Source organism: Hyla sarda, unplaced genomic scaffold (assembly GCF_029499605.1).
Source record: "Hyla sarda isolate aHylSar1 unplaced genomic scaffold, aHylSar1.hap1 scaffold_272, whole genome shotgun sequence".
NCBI lineage: Eukaryota > Metazoa > Chordata > Amphibia > Anura > Hylidae > Hyla > Hyla sarda.
Window position 1 is genome coordinate 184,481 of NW_026609418.1, and position 20,230 is coordinate 204,710.

The window sequence follows — 20,230 nt, forward strand, 5'->3', positions numbered from 1 at the left end:
ACAGAAAGTTGCAGGCCAAATATGTGTGACATTTCTGCGACTTTAGCTTCTAGAGCATTTTTACAACATTATACATAGGTGCTGAATACATAAAAAGCGACTGTTCAGCGACAGACAAGTCGCATCGGCTGAAAGTAGGCCAGAATGTCAGTCCATGTTGGAGCAGGTTTAGATACAGTCTAAAGTATAGATCTCAAAGTCTGTGCACAGAATTTAGCAAGGGCCTCGCACCTTCTGATGCATCAGGTAGGTGCACAATAGCATAGCCTAACCCTCTGTACTTTGGTCTATATTGATGCGGGACATAGACAGCCAGCTGATGACCAATCCATTAGTGCAATGGATGGCTGGAAGCATTTGTCTTTGCCTTTGCAATACCACAGAAGCAATGCATGGTCAATGTACAGCAATGACACACCTGTGTGAACAGCCAGGAGACCCCCCCCCCCCCCCCCATGTTATGTTACATAGTTACATAGTTAGTACGGTCGAAAAAAGACATATGTCCATCAAGTTCAAGCAGGGAATTAAGGGGTAGGGGTGTGGCGCGATATTGGGGAAGGGATGAGATTTTATATTTCTTCATAAGCATTAATCTTATTTTGTCAATTAGGAACATTCAGCACCCACCCGCTATCAAGGCAGCTGCCTATCATGTCATGCCCTACCTGCACAGGTGTGCTGGCTACTCAAATGATCCAATTAAGGAGGCCATTTAGTCAGCAGCAGCAGAAGTCCTGTGCCTGGACGCTCCAACAGCGGCCAGACACAAGCAGAAGCAGAAGCAGCAGAAGCAGCAGCAGCACCACCTTTTGTTTTTTGGCTGCAGCAGCAGCAAGGCCCACAGGGCGGGCTAGCTGGCTAGCCAGCAAGCAGGTAGCAATGAAAGTAGGAATCTTTCTTTTTAACCCTGTAAGGGGGTGGTGCACTGTACCCGAAGATACTGCCATATCGGGTCAATGCATAGGGCGACGGAAGCAAGCTTCGAAATCGGCCCCCGTTCTCAAAAATCCATTTAATATATGGTCCCCAGATAGGGGACGTATCAGATATTAAACTGATAAGAACAGATACTACACTTGATCTTAGCCAAAAGGCCGAGAAGCGATAACCGTGAAAGGGGCGGGCCCAACAAGGTGCCCTTCATGGGCACTATCACTGCTTGCTGTCAGGGAGGCTGCCAGACAATTTTCCATGCACACTCTGGGCTGGGGGGCAGTCAACCACCAGTACACACAGCAGAACCTAAACCCATACCATTATTGCTAAGCAGCAAGACAGGGGCCCATTGCACTCCCACGGGGCCTTTTTAAATGCAATCCATAACCCGGACTTGCCAGGAACCCTTCTTACTCCTCCTACTTGCATGTGACACTGGGCTTAGGATCTGCATAGGAAACACACACACAAGCACACACCTACCTTTGTTGCCTGCAGATGCCTCCTTGGCTGTCCCCAAACGGTATCAAACCAACACCCACGGGAAGCTGTAAGCATAGAGGACATGCCTGCACCCCATTGGACTTACCTGTGTGGGTTAAACCCGGGTTATTTGACAACCTATGGCGGTGATGGTTCTGCTCAGGCAGAGCAGTGCTGATGCTCCTCATAAAGCTGTCGCTGCTGTGAAGGTTCTAGGTGACATCACAAATCCCTATGGTTACATACACAACAAAGCTGGGTTGTTGTTGTTTACACTCTGCAAGGCCTGTGGAAGTGAGTGACATCATAGCACTGTAGTTCTGAGGGTTCTAGATGGATGCAACAATCTCCTGTTGCTTCTATGAAGGCCATAATAGACGACATCACCAAACAGCTCCATAGTCACATACACAGCAAAGGAGAGATGTTGTTTACACCTAGTGATGTCAGTGGTATTGAGTGACATCACAGCACAGTGCTAAGGCTCCTGGGCCTGGACACAGCAGCGGCTGCAATATCTCAACGGAGAATACGTTTATATATATGTGTGTGTGTGCGCGTATATATATATATATATATATATATATATATATATATATATATTCTCCGCCGAAATCACTTTTAAACCCATTTCCACCTTTTTTTCCCTTCTCTTCCTCTTACTTTTTTTTCACGTTTTTTTACGTTTTTCTCCTTTTCGCCTCTTTTCTGGGCGTATTATTCTTCTTTTTCTTCTTTTTTTTCGTCTAATGCATACCCCATCAGTGCAGCAATGCTTATTCAATACCGCCAGCAGATGGAGACACTGGGGGATAATTTTCTAAGGATTTATACTGATTTTTCCTGTCTGAATTTGTCGCACAGAAAGTTGCAGGCCAAATATGTGTGACATTTCTGCGACTTTAGCTTCTAGAGCATTTTTACAACATTATACATAGGTGCTGAATACATAAAAAGCGACTGTTCAGCGACAGACAAGTCGCATCGGCTGAAAGTAGGCCAGAATGTCAGTCCATGTTGGAGCAGGTTTAGATACAGTCTAAAGTATAGATCTCAAAGTCTGTGCACAGAATTTAGCAAGGGCCTCGCACCTTCTGATGCATCAGGTAGGTGCACAATAGCATAGCCTAACCCTCTGTACTTTGGTCTATATTGATGCGGGACATAGACAGCCAGCTGATGACCAATCCATTAGTGCAATGGATGGCTGGAAGCATTTGTCTTTGCCTTTGCAATACCACAGAAGCAATGCATGGTCAATGTACAGCAATGACACACCTGTGTGAACAGCCAGGAGACCCCCCCCCCCCATGTTATGTTACATAGTTACATAGTTAGTACGGTCGAAAAAAGACATATGTCCATCAAGTTCAACCAGGGAATTAAGGGGTAGGGGTGTGGCGCGATATTGGGGAAGGGATGAGATTTTATATTTCTTCATAAGCATTAATCTTATTTTGTCAATTAGGAACATTCAGCACCCACCCGCTATCAAGGCAGCTGCCTATCATGTCATGCCCTACCTGCACAGGTGTGCTGGCTACTCAAATGATGCAATTAAGGAGGCCATTTAGTCAGCAGCAGCAGAAGTCCTGTGCCTGGACGCTCCAACAGCGGCCAGACACAAGCAGAAGCAGAAGCAGCAGAAGCAGCAGCAGCACCACCTTTTGTTTTTTGGCTGCAGCAGCAGCAAGGCCCACAGGGCTGGCTAGCTGGCTAGCCAGCAAGCAGGTAGCAATGAAAGTAGGAATCTTTCTTTTTAACCCTGTAAGGGGGTGGTGCACTGTACCCGAAGATACTGCCATATCGGGTCAATGCATAGGGCGACGGAAGCAAGCTTCGAAATCGGCCCCCGTTCTCAAAAATCCATTTAATATATGGTCCCCAGATAGGGGACGTATCAGATATTAAACTGATAAGAACAGATACTACACTTGATCTTAGCCAAAAGGCCGAGAAGCGATAACCGTGAAAGGGGCGGGCCCAACAAGGTGCCCTTCATGGGCACTATCACTGCTTGCTGTCAGGGAGGCTGCCAGACAATTTTCCATGCACACTCTGGGCTGGGGGGCAGTCAACCACCAGTACACACAGCAGAACCTAAACCCATACCATTATTGCTAAGCAGCAAGACAGGGGCCCATTGCACTCCCACGGGGCCTTTTTAAATGCAATCCATAACCCGGATTTGCCAGGAACCCTTCTTACTCCTCCTACTTGCATGTGACACTGGGCTTAGGATCTGCATAGGAAACACACACACAAGCACACACCTACCTTTGTTGCCTGCAGATGCCTCCTTGGCTGTCCCCAAACGGTATCAAACCAACACCCACGGGAAGCTGTAAGCATAGAGGACATGCCTGCACCCCATTGGACTTACCTGTGTGGGTTAAACCCGGGTTATTTGACAACCTATGGCGGTGATGGTTCTGCTCAGGCAGAGCAGTGCTGATGCTCCTCATAAAGCTGTCGCTGCTGTGAAGGTTCTAGGTGACATCACAAATCCCTATGGTTACATACACAACAAAGCTGGGTTGTTGTTGTTTACAGTCTGCAAGGCCTGTGGAAGTGAGTGACATCATAGCACTGTAGTTCTGAGGGTTCTAGATGGATGCAACAATCTCCTGTTGCTTCTATGAAGGCCATAATAGACGACATCACCAAACAGCTCCATAGTCACATACACAGCAAAGGAGAGATGTTGTTTACACCTAGTGATGTCAGTGGTATTGAGTGACATCACAGCACAGTGCTAAGGCTCCTGGGCCTGGACACAGCAGCGGCTGCAATATCTCAACGGAGAATACGTTTATATATATGTGTGTGTGTGCGCGTATATATATATATATATATATATATATATATATATATATATATTTCTCCGCCGAAATCACTTTTAAACCCATTTCCACCTTTTTTTCCCTTCTCTTCCTCTTACTTTTTTTTCACGTTTTTTTACGTTTTTCTCCTTTTCGCCTCTTTTCTGGGCATATTATTCTTCTTTTTCTTCTTTTTTTTCGTCTAATGCATACCCCATCAGTGCAGCAATGCTTATTCAATACCGCCAGCAGATGGAGACACTGGGGGATAATTTTCTAAGGATTTATACTGATTTTTCCTGTCTGAATTTGTCGCACAGAAAGTTGCAGGCCAAATATGTGTGACATTTCTGCGACTTTAGCTTCTAGAGCATTTTTACAACATTATACATAGGTGCTGAATACATAAAAAGCGACTGTTCAGCGACAGACAAGTCGCATCGGCTGAAAGTAGGCCAGAATGTCAGTCCATGTTGGAGCAGGTTTAGATACAGTCTAAAGTATAGATCTCAAAGTCTGTGCACAGAATTTAGCAAGGGCCTCGCACCTTCTGATGCATCAGGTAGGTGCACAATAGCATAGCCTAACCCTCTGTACTTTGGTCTATATTGATGCGGGACATAGACAGCCAGCTGATGACCAATCCATTAGTGCAATGGATGGCTGGAAGCATTTGTCTTTGCCTTTGCAATACCACAGAAGCAATGCATGGTCAATGTACAGCAATGACACACCTGTGTGAACAGCCAGGAGACCCCCCCCCCCCCCCCCATGTTATGTTACATAGTTACATAGTTAGTACGGTCGAAAAAAGACATATGTCCATCAAGTTCAACCAGGGAATTAAGGGGTAGGGGTGTGGCGCGATGTTGGGGAAGGGATGAGATTTTATATTTCTTTATAAGCATTAATCTTATTTTGTCAATTAGGAACATTCAGCACCCACCCGCTATCAAGGCAGCTGCCTATCATGTCATGCCCTACCTGCACAGGTGTGCTGGCTACTCAAATGATCCAATTAAGGAGGCCATTTAGTCAGCAGCAGCAGAAGTCCTGTGCCTGGACGCTCCAACAGCGGCCAGACACAAGCAGAAGCAGAAGCAGCAGCAGCACCACCTTTTGTTTTTTGGCTGCAGCAGCAGCAAGGCCCACAGGGCTGGCTAGCTGGCTAGCCAGCAAGCAGGTAGCAATGAAAGTAGGAATCTTTCTTTTTAACCCTGTAAGGGGGTGGTGCACTGTACCCGAAGATACTGCCATATCGGGTCAATGCATAGGGCGACGGAAGCAAGCTTCGAAATCGGCCCCCGTTCTCAAAAATCCATTTAATATATGGTCCCCAGATAGGGGACGTATCAGATATTAAACTGATAAGAACAGATTTTTTTTTTTTTTTTTTTTTTTATTGAAAAGGAAATATACAATACATAACCAAGTAAATCATTCAAAAAATTACATATTCATCTGAAAAACACATGAATAACACATATTTGACATATACAATATATACAGGAAGCATGTCTTTACATGTACATATAACAAAAAGCTTTCCCTTCATGACTTTCCCTCAGAAAAAATAAATTGCAGCGGATTCTGTCCCTCCAACTGTCCCTTCATATCAGGATATAATCTGTAAGAAAAGAAAAAGAAAGACAAATAAGAATACAATCATAACCAGTACTTCCATTTTTTGTGTTTCCAGATCCCCTCTGCATCATCAGAACCATAGTTTTTCCTATCACATAATACGTAAAGGTAAATTTTACCACGGATCATGCCCAGACATTCCTTCACACTTACTTCAGTTTGATTGAAAATCCTAATATTCCTTACATCCCACAGAACCTCTTTTACACAATTTACTATGAACCATAACACTCTTGCCTTCTCTCTCTCCACTGCACACAAACCAAACATCATCATATTAAAGGATAACATTTCAATTCCAGTAAGATTTTTAATTAGACCAGACATTCTTCTCCACACAGACTTCGCATAACCACACTCCCAAAACACATGTACATAATTCTCACATCCACCGCAACCATCCCTGGGACACACTTCACTGTCTACCAATCTCCTTCTCCTCTGAAATTCCCTTGTTGGCAGACACCCATGAGCTAACATCCAAGACAAGTCCTTTTGTTTATTTGTCAGTTCCTTGTGACTGACATTTTTCCACACTACCTTACAATCCTTCTCAGACAGACCTCCCACACATTCCACTGTTTCTCTCTGCTCCAACACTTTCATCACCTTCTTACTATCATTCCATTCAGTCACACATTCCAGATTATTTTTCCTGACACACCGCCCTATTCTCTGATAGAACCAAGGAACCTCAAAACTTACAGGTACCCTTAAGTCCCTTTCCATTAGCTTATATTTCAACAACACATTACCAGCCAAATACCTTACCATGCACCCAAACACACATTCCTTCTTACTTACAGCGAGACAAAAACTGACATACTTCACAGCCAGGAACACTTCCACATTCATCATTCCTTTCCCACCATGCATTCTGCTTTTCACCACCTTCCCACGACTCAATTTCTCCATCCTTGAATTCCATAAGAAAACAAAGATCTCCCTGATAATTCTTGCCAGACACCTATCCGGTGGAGGAAACACATAATTAACATAAAGCAAAATAGGAATTATAACAGCTTTAATAACCAGAATCCTTCCCTCAATCGATAAAGTCCTTAAAGACCAGAAGTTTATTTTATTCCCCACCCTCCCCAAAACCCTCTCCCAACTTTCTTTCCCATACAAATCATTATCAAACACCACCCCAAGCACTTCCACACCCCCCTCTCTCACAGGCCACTCGCACAACCCACTCTCTCCCCACCCCTCAAAAAATTTACAACCACTCTTCCCAACATTAAGCTTAAACCCACTCATTAAACAGAAACACTCAGTCAATAACTTAGCACGCCTTACCCCTGCCATTGACTTACATACAACAGTAACATCATCCATGTAACCAATCACTCGCATATCCTTCCCATGACTACCAGGTATTTCTATACCCCGCATCACCTTATCTCTCCTAATCATCCCCAACAAAGGCTCAATCATACAAATAAAAAGAATTGGCGACAGGGGACACCCCTGCCGCACTCCAGATTTTATACTCACCTCCCTACTCAGAAAACCATTGACCTGAATCTTACTATAAATGTCCCTATACAAACATTCAATCCACTTCACCATTCTGTCCGGCACATTCATCCTCCTCAAAACCCTAAACAATAAATCATGCACCACCCTATCATACGCTTTTTCAAAATCCACCGTAACAACAGCCACACCTTGCTTCCTAGTTTTACAGTCCCACAATACATCCCTCAGACCTAACAGACATTCAGAAATCCTACGATCAGGCACTGCACACATTTGCTCCTCACCTACCATACAATCAATCACATCCTTTAACCTATTCGCAATAACTTTAGCAATAATTTTGTAATCACAATTCAAGAGCGCTATAGGCCTCCAATTTTTAAGATCCCTCTTATCCCCTTTTTTAAACAATAACACAGTCACACTCTCACTCATACTTTTAGATAACTTCCCTCTCCTAAGTACTTCCTTACACACCTCCCATACATAATCCCCTAACATATCCCAAAACACAAGATAAAATTCCACAGGCAAACCATCACTCCCTGCCACCTTTCCTTTCTTCATCCCATTCACAGCATCCTCCACCTCACTCTTCCTCACATCCTCTTCCATAAAGAACCCATCAATTTCATCCAAACGCTTATCCACATATCCCAAACATTCCTCCTCTAGAGTCACGTCCCGCTCCTTCTCCGTGAATAAATCAGAATAAAACTTCCACACTTCCTCTAACACCTCATCCTTACCAAAGACCTCTACCCCATCATTCTTAAAAACACTCATCATCTCAGTTTTTTTACTGAATGCCTTTTTAAAGAAAAATTTGCTACATTTCTCATCCTTCTCTTTCACTTCAACCCTAGCCTGTGCAATAATCTTCCTTCCATTCCTCTCCAGACACTCATTCACACTTCCACGAGCTTCCTCAATCTCCTTCTCAACACTCATCCCCAAACGCCTCAATTCATACAAATACTCTAACCTTCTTTGCCATCTCTCATACTCTTCTCTATCTTTCCTCCCTTTCTCACACCCTTTTTTAATAAAAAACCTTTTAGTCTCTAACTTCACCCACTCCCACCACTCAACCACACTATAAAATGCATCCTTCCTCAACACCCATCCATCAAAACGCTCCCTATATTCTTGTAATACACATTCATTATCCAATAAAGACACATTCAACTTCCAAACACCCTTTCCATACTCACTTAGACCACCACCTTTTACCACACACTCAATCCAGGCATGATCCGTGAACGGTAACCTCCTCCGTCTGAAATTAGAAACAGACATTAGTTTTGAGACAAAAATGAAATCAATACGCGAACTTGTATTGTTAGAGAAATATGTATAACCGATAGTACCATCATTATGGGCAACAAAGGAATCCTTTAACCCAAATAAATTTACAATCTCTTTAAGCTGCTTACTAGTACTGTCTAAACCAGACCCACCACCCACCGTAGTACTACTCCTATCCCCCTCTGTTATTATACAATTGAAATCCCCTATAAGGAACACATCATCCCTCCCACTCAAAAAGAAATATAATTTCTCAAACACCTCCCCTCTTTCCTTCCTCCCAGTTGGAGCATAAACATTAATTACTTTATATGTGAAACCCCTGAAAATAAAATGCACTAATAATACCCTACCCGGAACAATATGGACAACTTTTTTAACAACAAACTCATTACTTTTGAACAAAATCCCCACCCCCGAATTACGTTCCATTGAACCAGACCATACCGATTGCCCATAAGGCCAGGAGATATTTGGCTCCCCATCCAAGCAGCACTCCTGGAGACCTAGAACATCAAAAGAATATCTAGAAAGTAAATCAAAAATGGCGGATCTCCTTTCTAAAGATCTAATACTGCGGACATTTAGAGAACCAATTGTTAAACTCATTCAAACATTTGAAGGAAAAAAAGGAAATACAAAATCAAGCATTATCAAAAGGAGGCCTAGCCTTTCCCCGACCTCTACCCTTATTTTTTGCCTCCCCTTCCTTAAACTTAAGAGTCTTTGTCAATTTTTTGACTGAACATTCCTCCAAATAACCTGTGCCCAGGGAGGATAAAGAGGAGTCAGAATCAATCTGACATGACGACCCTCCACCTGCCTCCTCCCTTCCCGGGCTAGGAAAGTCCTCAATCCTTTGACTCTGAGGAGTCGGACAGTCATCCTCCGATTCTTCCACCGGCATCTTTCTCTTCAAGGATTCTTTGTCCACAGTCATCTCCTCTGGGGGATCAGAGGCCTCCGAAACAGATGCCCCCGAAACAGACTCAGCCTTCTCCCCCTCTGCCACCAAAGCATCCGGAACAGACCTAGAAATGGAAGGAAAAACAGGGGCAGACTCTGCTTCACTGGTCAGCACGCTAACCTCTGCATCGCCTGCCCTGGCAGCATTGGAGTCCTCAGGAACTGTCCCACCTCGAAGAGCCATTGCATATGATCGGGGTGCCCCGGACTGGTAAGTGGGGCAACTCCTAGCCAGGTGATCCGAAGAACCACAGAAATGACACTTGCGTTTCTCGGGACAGTCTGCAGTGCGGTGATCAGGCTTGTGGCAGTTCCTGCAAACCTGCCCGGTTGTACAGTTCTCTCTGGTATGACCAAAGCAAAAACAGTCCCGGCAAAAACTTGGCATCCCCGGGTAGTGCAGAAACCCCCTGTTGTTCCCTATCGCAAAGTTCTGCGGGGGGTGACAAAAACCTTCAGCACCACCCTCGGGGGCAGGCCTAAACTCCACCCAAAAACGTCTCATGCCTGTGAAAGTCCCCAGGATGTTATTTTTCCTCTCCGCACCAGAAACAGACACACAATACCTTCTTAGAAAGGTCTGGATCTCCTCATCCCGCACAAAAGGGTTGTACATATGCACTACCACTGGAACTTTCTTAGGCCGAGCCTCGCAGGAAATGAATCGGATCCCTTGTAGGTCAGGGTGAGAAGCATTCTCCTTACTCCGGTAGAGACAGGTACGGAGATCATCCAGGTTGTAGAAGGTCACGTCAAAGAATCCTTGGCTGGGAAAGACCTGGACACAGAAGATGGAAGCATGCGGCATCCTCAGCACTCCCTCCACGACCTTCTGCTGGACATGCAAAATCCCGTAGGCACTCCTCTTTTCCTCCTCGATAAACAGCCGTACTGTATTAGGAGCGTTCGGCGCATTAGCCATCCTCTCCGGCAGACCCGTCCTCCGATGATCACCTTCCCGTTATCCTGGGACTAAGCCCTCTCCCCAATAGCAGCAGGTGGGTGAAGCCCAGGCAATAAACCTGGGCGATCCCACAAGGCCGAGGAGAGGGGTACCCGAATACCTTAGGGCAAGACACTTGATCTTAGCCAAAAGGCCGAGAAGCGATAACCGTGAAAGGGGCGGGCCCAACAAGGTGCCCTTCATGGGCACTATCACTGCTTGCTGTCAGGGAGGCTGCCAGACAATTTTCCATGCACACTCTGGGCTGGGGGGCAGTCAACCACCAGTACACACAGCAGAACCTAAACCCATACCATTATTGCTAAGCAGCAAGACAGGGGCCCATTGCACTCCCACGGGGCCTTTTTAAATGCAATCCATAACCCGGATTTGCCAGGAACCCTTCTTACTCCTCCTACTTGCATGTGACACTGGGCTTAGGATCTGCATAGGAAACACACACACAAGCACACACCTACCTTTGTTGCCTGCAGATGCCTCCTTGGCTGTCCTCAAACGGTATCAAACCAACACCCACGGGAAGCTGTAAGCATAGAGGACATGCCTGCACCCCATTGGACTTACCTGTGTGGGTTAAACCCGGGTTATTTGACAACCTATGGCGGTGATGGTTCTGCTCAGGCAGAGCAGTGCTGATGCTCCTCATAAAGCTGTCGCTGCTGTGAAGGTTCTAGGTGACATCACAAATCCCTATGGTTACATACACAACAAAGCTGGGTTGTTGTTGTTTACACTCTGCAAGGCCTGTGGAAGTGAGTGACATCATAGCACTGTAGTTCTGAGGGTTCTAGATGGATGCAACAATCTCCTGTTGCTTCTATGAAGGCCATAATAGACGACATCACCAAACAGCTCCATAGTCACATACACAGCAAAGGAGAGATGTTGTTTACACCTAGTGATGTCAGTGGTATTGAGTGACATCACAGCACAGTGCTAAGGCTCCTGGGCCTGGACACAGCAGCGGCTGCAATATCTCAACAGAGAATACGTTTATATATATGTGTGTGTGTGCGCGTATATATATATATATATATATATATATATATATATATATATATATATATTTCTCCGCCGAAATCACTTTTAAACCCATTTCCACCTTTTTTTCCCTTCTCTTCCTCTTACTTTTTTTTCACGTTTTTTTACGTTTTTCTCCTTTTCGCCTCTTTTCTGGGCGTATTATTCTTCTTTTTCTTCTTTTTTTTCGTCTAATGCATACCCCATCAGTGCAGCAATGCTTATTCAATACCGCCAGCAGATGGAGACACTGGGGGATAATTTTCTAAGGATTTATACTGATTTTTCCTGTCTGAATTTGTCGCACAGAAAGTTGCAGGCCAAATATGTGTGACATTTCTGCGACTTTAGCTTCTAGAGCATTTTTACAACATTATACATAGGTGCTGAATACATAAAAAGCGACTGTTCAGCGACAGACAAGTCGCATCGGCTGAAAGTAGGCCAGAATGTCAGTCCATGTTGGAGCAGGTTTAGATACAGTCTAAAGTATAGATCTCAAAGTCTGTGCACAGAATTTAGCAAGGGCCTCGCACCTTCTGATGCATCAGGTAGGTGCACAATAGCATAGCCTAACCCTCTGTACTTTGGTCTATATTGATGCGGGACATAGACAGCCAGCTGATGACCAATCCATTAGTGCAATGGATGGCTGGAAGCATTTGTCTTTGCCTTTGCAATACCACAGAAGCAATGCATGGTCAATGTACAGCAATGACACACCTGTGTGAACAGCCAGGAGACCCCCCCCCCCCCCCCCCCATGTTATGTTACATAGTTACATAGTTAGTACGGTCGAAAAAAGACATATGTCCATCAAGTTCAACCAGGGAATTAAGGGGTAGGGGTGTGGCGCGATATTGGGGAAGGGATGAGATTTTATATTTCTTCATAAGCATTAATCTTATTTTGTCAATTAGGAACATTCAGCACCCACCCGCTATCAAGGCAGCTGCCTATCATGTCATGCCCTACCTGCACAGGTGTGCTGGCTACTCAAATGATCCAATTAAGGAGGCCATTTAGTCAGCAGCAGCAGAAGTCCTGTGCCTGGACGCTCCAACAGCGGCCAGACACAAGCAGAAGCAGAAGCAGCAGAAGCAGCAGCAGCACCACCTTTTGTTTTTTGGCTGCAGCAGCAGCAAGGCCCACAGGGCTGGCTAGCTGGCTAGCCAGCAAGCAGGTAGCAATGAAAGTAGGAATCTTTCTTTTTAACCCTGTAAGGGGGTGGTGCACTGTACCCGAAGATACTGCCATATCGGGTCAATGCATAGGGCGACGGAAGCAAGCTTCGAAATCGGCCCCCGTTCTCAAAAATCCATTTAATATATGGTCCCCAGATAGGGGACGTATCAGATATTAAACTGATAAGAACAGATACTACACTTGATCTTAGCCAAAAGGCCGAGAAGCGATAACCGTGAAAGGGGCGGGCCCAACAAGGTGCCCTTCATGGGCACTATCACTGCTTGCTGTCAGGGAGGCTGCCAGACAATTTTCCATGCACACTCTGGGCTGGGGGGCAGTCAACCACCAGTACACACAGCAGAACCTAAACCCATACCATTATTGCTAAGCAGCAAGACAGGGGCCCATTGCACTCCCACGGGGCCTTTTTAAATGCAATCCATAACCCGGATTTGCCAGGAACCCTTCTTACTCCTCCTACTTGCATGTGACACTGGGCTTAGGATCTGCATAGGAAACACACACACAAGCACACACCTACCTTTGTTGCCTGCAGATGCCTCCTTGGCTGTCCCCAAACGGTATCAAACCAACACCCACGGGAAGCTGTAAGCATAGAGGACATGCCTGCACCCCATTGGACTTACCTGTGTGGGTTAAACCCGGGTTATTTGACAACCTATGGCGGTGATGGTTCTGCTCAGGCAGAGCAGTGCTGATGCTCCTCATAAAGCTGTCGCTGCTGTGAAGGTTCTAGGTGACATCACAAATCCCTATGGTTACATACACAACAAAGCTGGGTTGTTGTTGTTTACACTCTGCAAGGCCTGTGGAAGTGAGTGACATCATAGCACTGTAGTTCTGAGGGTTCTAGATGGATGCAACAATCTCCTGTTGCTTCTATGAAGGCCATAATAGACGACATCACCAAACAGCTCCATAGTCACATACACAGCAAAGGAGAGATGTTGTTTACACCTAGTGATGTCAGTGGTATTGTGTGACATCACAGCACAGTGCTAAGGCTCCTGGGCCTGGACACAGCAGCGGCTGCAATATCTCAACGGAGAATACGTTTATATATATGTGTGTGTGTGCGCGTATATATATATATATATATATATATATATATATATATATATTTCTCCGCCAAAATCACTTTTAAACCCATTTCCACCTTTTTTTCCCTTCTCTTCCTCTTACTTTTTTTTCACGTTTTTTTACGTTTTTCTCCTTTTCGCCTCTTTTCTGGGCGTATTATTCTTCTTTTTCTTCTTTTTTTCGTCTAATGCATACCCCATCAGTGCAGCAATGCTTATTCAATACCGCCAGCAGATGGAGACACTGGGGGATAATTTTCTAAGGATTTATACTGATTTTTCCTGTCTGAATTTGTCGCACAGAAAGTTGCAGGCCAAATATGTGTGACATTTCTGCGACTTTAGCTTCTAGAGCATTTTTACAACATTATACATAGGTGCTGAATACATAAAAAGCGACTGTTCAGCGACAGACAAGTCGCATCGGCTGAAAGTAGGCCAGAATGTCAGTCCATGTTGGAGCAGGTTTAGATACAGTCTAAAGTATAGATCTCAAAGTCTGTGCACAGAATTTAGCAAGGGCCTCGCACCTTCTGATGCATCAGGTAGGTGCACAATAGCATAGCCTAACCCTCTGTACTTTGGTCTATATTGATGCGGGACATAGACAGCCAGCTGATGACCAATCCATTAGTGCAATGGATGGCTGGAAGCATTTGTCTTTGCCTTTGCAATACCACAGAAGCAATGCATGGTCAATGTACAGCAATGACACACCTGTGTGAACAGCCAGGAGACCCCCCCCCCCCCCCATGTTATGTTACATAGTTACATAGTTAGTACGGTCGAAAAAAGACATATGTCCATCAAGTTCAACCAGGGAATTAAGGGGTAGGGGTGTGGCGCGATATTGGGGAAGGGATGAGATTTTATATTTCTTCATAAGCATTAATCTTATTTTGTCAATTAGGAACATTCAGCACCCACCCGCTATCAAGGCAGCTGCCTATCATGTCATGCCCTACCTGCACAGGTGTGCTGGCTACTCAAATGATCCAATTAAGGAGGCCATTTAGTCAGCAGCAGCAGAAGTCCTGTGCCTGGACGCTCCAACAGCGGCCAGACACAAGCAGAAGCAGAAGCAGCAGAAGCAGCAGCAGCACCACCTTTTGTTTTTTGGCTGCAGCAGCAGCAAGGCCCACAGGGCTGGCTAGCTGGCTAGCCAGCAAGCAGGTAGCAATGAAAGTAGGAATCTTTCTTTTTAACCCTGTAAGGGGGTGGTGCACTGTACCCGAAGATTCTGCCATATCGGGTCAATGCATAGGGCGACGGAAGCAAGCTTCGAAATCGGCCCCCGTTCTCAAAAATCCATTTAATATATGGTCCCCAGATAGGGGACGTATCAGATATTAAACTGATAAGAACAGATACTACACTTGATCTTAGCCAAAAGGCCGAGAAGCGATAACCGTGAAAGGGGCGGGCCCAACAAGGTGCCCTTCATGGGCACTATCACTGCTTGCTGTCAGGGAGGCTGCCAGACAATTTTCCATGCACACTCTGGGCTGGGGGGCAGTCAACCACCAGTACACACAGCAGAACCTAAACCCATACCATTATTGCTAAGCAGCAAGACAGGGGCCCATTGCACTCCCACGGGGCCTTTTTAAATGCAATCCATAACCCGGATTTGCCAGGAACCCTTCTTACTCCTCCTACTTGCATGTGACACTGGGCTTAGGATCTGCATAGGAAACACACACACAAGCACACACCTACCTTTGTTGCCTGCAGATGCCTCCTTGGCTGTCCCCAAACGGTATCAAACCAACACCCACGGGAAGCTGTAAGCATAGAGGACATGCCTGCACCCCATTGGACTTACCTGTGTGGGTTAAACCCGGGTTATTTGACAACCTATGGCGGTGATGGTTCTGCTCAGGCAGAGCAGTGCTGATGCTCCTCATAAAGCTGTCGCTGCTGTGAAGGTTCTAGGTGACATCACAAATCCCTATGGTTACATACACAACAAAGCTGGGTTGTTGTTGTTTACACTCTGCAAGGCCTGTGGAAGTGAGTGACATCATAGCACTGTAGTTCTGAGGGTTCTAGATGGATGCAACAATCTCCTGTTGCTTCTATGAAGGCCATAATAGACGACATCACCAAACAGCTCCATAGTCACATACACAGCAAAGGAGAGATGTTGTTTACACCTAGTGATGTCAGTGGTATTGAGTGACATCACAGCACAGTGCTAAGGCTCCTGGGCCTGGACACAGCAGCGGCTGCAATATCTCAACGGAGAATACGTTTATATATATGTGTGTGTGTGCGCGTATATATATATATATATATATATATATATATATATATATATATATATATATATTTCTCCGCCGAAATCACTTTTAAACCCATTTCCACCTTTTTTTCCCTTCTCTTCCTCTTACTTTTTTTTCACGTTTTTTTACGTTTTTCTCCTTTTCGCCTCTTTTCTGGGCGTATTATTCTTCTTTTTCTTCTTTTTTTTCGTCTAATGCATACCCCATCAGTGCAGCAATGCTTATTCAATACCGCCAGCAGATGGAGACACTGGGGGATAATTTTCTAAGGATTTATACTGATTTTTCCTGTCTGAATTTGTCGCACAGAAAGTTGCAGGCCAAATATGTGTGACATTTCTGCGACTTTAGCTTCTAGAGCATTTTTACAACATTATACATAGGTGCTGAATACATAAAAAGCGACTGTTCAGCGACAGACAAGTCGCATCGGCTGAAAGTAGGCCAGAATGTCAGTCCATGTTGGAGCAGGTTTAGATACAGTCTAAAGTATAGATCTCAAAGTATGTGCACAGAATTTAGCAAGGGCCTCGCACCTTCTGATGCATCAGGTAGGTGCACAATAGCATAGCCTAACCCTCTGTACTTTGGTCTATATTGATGCGGGACATAGACAGCCAGCTGATGACCAATCCATTAGTGCAATGGATGGCTGGAAGCATTTGTCTTTGCCTTTGCAATACCACAGAAGCAATGCATGGTCAATGTACAGCAATGACACACCTGTGTGAACAGCCAGGAGACCCCCCCCCCCCCCATGTTATGTTACATAGTTACATAGTTAGTACGGTCGAAAAAAGACATATGTCCATCAAGTTCAACCAGGGAATTAAGGGGTAGGGGTGTGGCGCGATATTGGGGAAGGGATGAGATTTTATATTTCTTCATAAGCATTAATCTTATTTTGTCAATTAGGAACATTCAGCACCCACCCGCTATCAAGGCAGCTGCCTATCATGTCATGCCCTACCTGCACAGGTGTGCTGGCTACTCAAATGATCCAATTAAGGAGGCCATTTAGTCAGCAGCAGCAGAAGTCCTGTGCCTGGACGCTCCAACAGCGGCCAGACACAAGCAGAAGCAGAAGCAGCAGAAGCAGCAGCAGCACCACCTTTTGTTTTTTGGCTGCAGCAGCAGCAAGGCCCACAGGGCTGGCTAGCTGGCTAGCCAGCAAGCAGGTAGCAATGAAAGTAGGAATCTTTCTTTTTAACCCTGTAAGGGGGTGGTGCACTGTACCCGAAGATACTGCCATATCGGGTCAATGCATAGGGCGATGGAAGCAAGCTTCGAAATCGGCCCCCGTTCTCAAAAATCCATTTAATATATGGTCCCCAGATAGGGGACGTATCAGATATTAAACTGATAAGAACAGATACTACACTTGATCTTAGCCAAAAGGCCGAGAAGCGATAACCGTGAAAGGGGCGGGCCCAACAAGGTGCCCTTCATGGGCACTATCACTGCTTGCTGTCAGGGAGGCTGCCAGACAATTTTCCATGCACACTCTGGGCTGGGGGGCAGTCAACCACCAGTACACACAGCAGAACCTAAACCCATACCATTATTGCTAAGCAGCAAGACAGGGGCCCATTGCACTCCCACGGGGCCTTTTTAAATGCAATCCATAACCCGGATTTGCCAGGAACCCTTCTTACTCCTCCTACTTGCATGTGACACTGGGCTTAGGATCTGCATAGGAAACACACACACAAGCACACACCTACCTTTGTTGCCTGCAGATGCCTCCTTGGCTGTCCCCAAACGGTATCAAACCAACACCCACGGGAAGCTGTAAGCATAGAGGACATGCCTGCACCCCATTGGACTTACCTGTGTGGGTTAAACCCGGGTTATTTGACAACCTATGGCGGTGATGGTTCTGCTCAGGCAGAGCAGTGCTGATGCTCCTCATAAAGCTGTCGCTGCTGTGAAGGTTCTAGGTGACATCACAAATCCCTATGGTTACATACACAACAAAGCTGGGTTGTTGTTGTTTACACTCTGCAAGGCCTGTGGAAGTGAGTGACATCATAGCACTGTAGTTCTGAGGGTTCTAGATGGATGCAACAATCTCCTGTTGCTTCTATGAAGGCCATAATAGACGACATCACCAAACAGCTCCATAGTCACATACACAGCAAAGGAGAGATGTTGTTTACACCTAGTGATGTCAGTGGTATTGAGTGACATCACAGCACAGTGCTAAGGCTCCTGGGCCTGGATACAGCAGCGGCTGCAATATCTCAACGGAGAATACGTTTATATATATGTGTGTGTGTGCGCGTATATATATATATATATATATATATATATATATATATATATATATATATTTCTCCGCCGAAATCACTTTTAAACCCATTTCCACCTTTTTTTCCCTTCTCTTCCTCTTACTTTTTTTTCACGTTTTTTTACGTTTTTCTCCTTTTCGCCTCTTTTCTGGGCGTATTATTCTTCTTTTTCTTCTTTTTTTTCGTCTAATGCATACCCCATCAGTGCAGCAATGCTTATTCAATACCGCCAGCAGATGGAGACACTGGGGGATAATTTTCTAAGGATTTATACTGATTTTTCCTGTCTGAATTTGTCGCACAGAAAGTTGCAGGCCAAATATGTGTGACATTTCTGCGACTTTAGCTTCTAGAGCATTTTTACAACATTATACATAGGTGCTGAATACATAAAAAGCGACTGTTCAGCGACAGACAAGTCGCATCGGCTGAAAGTAGGCCAGAATGTCAGTCCATGTTGGAGCAGGTTTAGATACAGTCTAAAGTATAGATCTCAAAGTCTGTGCACAGAATTTAGCAAGGGCCTCGCACCTTCTGATGCATCAGGTAGGTGCACAATAGCATAGCCTAACCCTCTGTACTTTGGTCTATATTGATGCGGGACATAGACAGCCAGCTGATGACCAATCCATTAGTGCAATGGATGGCTGGAAGCATTTGTCTTTGCCTTTGCAATACCACAGAAGCAATGCATGGTCAATGTACAGCAATGACACACCTGTGTGAACAGCCAGGAGACCCCCCCCCCCCCCCATGTTATGTTACATAGTTATATAGTTAGTACGGTCGAAAAAAGACATATGTCCATCAAGTTCAACCAGGGAATTAAGGGGTAGGGGTGTGGCGCGATATTGGGGAAGGGATGAGATTTTATATTTCTTCATAAGCATTAATCTTATTTTGTCAATTAGGAACATTCAGCACCCACCCGCTATCAAGGCAGCTGCCTATCATGTCATGCCCTACCTGCACAGGTGTGCTGGCTACTCAAATGATCCAATTAAGGAGGCCATTTAGTCAGCAGCAGCAGAAGTCCTGTGCCTGGACGCTCCAACAGCGGCCAGACACAAGCAGAAGCAGAAGCAGCAGCAGCACCACCTTTTGTTTTTTGGCTGCAGCAGCAGCAAGGCCCACAGGGCTGGCTAGCTGGCTAGCCAGCAAGCAGGTAGCAATGAAAGTAGGAATCTTTCTTTTTAACCCTGTAAGGGGGTGGTGCACTGTACCCGAAGATACTGCCATATCGGGTCAATGCATAGGGCGACGGAAGCAAGCTTCGAAATCGGCCCCCGTTCTCAAAAATCCATTTAATATATGGTCCCCAGATAGGGGACGTATCAGATATTGAACTGATAAGAACAGATACTACACTTGATCTTAGCCAAAAGGCCGAGAAGCGATAACCGTGAAAGGGGCGGGCCCAACAAGGTGCCCTTCATGGGCACTATCACTGCTTGCTGTCAGGGAGGCTGCCAGACAATTTTCCATGCACACTCTGGGCTGGGGGGCAGTCAACCACCAGTACACACAGCAGAACCTAAACCCATACCATTATTGCACCCATACCATTATTGCTAAGCAGCAAGACAGGGGCCCATTGCACTCCCACGGGGCCTTTTTAAATGCAATCCATAACCCGGATTTGCCAGGAACCCTTCTTACTCCTCCTACTTGCATGTGACACTGGGCTTAGGATCTGCATAGGAAACACACACACAAGCACACACCTACCTTTGTT

The 20,230-nt window shown here is 45.4% G+C and overlaps 7 non-coding genes across 7 annotated transcripts; all 7 read right to left on the reverse strand.

Moving 5' to 3' along the window:
* Window positions 1-918: 918 nt before the first annotated feature.
* LOC130325564 (U2 spliceosomal RNA) lies at window positions 919-1,109 on the reverse strand. Its single transcript, XR_008870359.1, has one exon. It is a non-coding gene; the product is annotated as a U2 spliceosomal RNA (small nuclear RNA).
* A 2,086-nt stretch (window positions 1,110-3,195) lies between these two features.
* On the reverse strand, window positions 3,196-3,386 carry LOC130325565 (U2 spliceosomal RNA). Its single transcript, XR_008870360.1, has one exon. It is a non-coding gene; the product is annotated as a U2 spliceosomal RNA (small nuclear RNA).
* A 2,083-nt stretch (window positions 3,387-5,469) lies between these two features.
* On the reverse strand, window positions 5,470-5,658 carry LOC130325499 (U2 spliceosomal RNA). The gene has a single exon (XR_008870309.1). It is a non-coding gene; the product is annotated as a U2 spliceosomal RNA (small nuclear RNA).
* A 7,198-nt stretch (window positions 5,659-12,856) lies between these two features.
* Window positions 12,857-13,047, reverse strand: LOC130325566 (U2 spliceosomal RNA). The gene has a single exon (XR_008870361.1). It is a non-coding gene; the product is annotated as a U2 spliceosomal RNA (small nuclear RNA).
* A 2,087-nt stretch (window positions 13,048-15,134) lies between these two features.
* LOC130325467 (U2 spliceosomal RNA) lies at window positions 15,135-15,325 on the reverse strand. Its single transcript, XR_008870286.1, has one exon. It is a non-coding gene; the product is annotated as a U2 spliceosomal RNA (small nuclear RNA).
* Window positions 15,326-17,424: 2,099 nt separating this feature from the next.
* Window positions 17,425-17,615, reverse strand: LOC130325567 (U2 spliceosomal RNA). The gene has a single exon (XR_008870362.1). It is a non-coding gene; the product is annotated as a U2 spliceosomal RNA (small nuclear RNA).
* A 2,087-nt stretch (window positions 17,616-19,702) lies between these two features.
* On the reverse strand, window positions 19,703-19,893 carry LOC130325477 (U2 spliceosomal RNA). Its single transcript, XR_008870295.1, has one exon. It is a non-coding gene; the product is annotated as a U2 spliceosomal RNA (small nuclear RNA).
* Window positions 19,894-20,230: the final 337 nt, after the last annotated feature.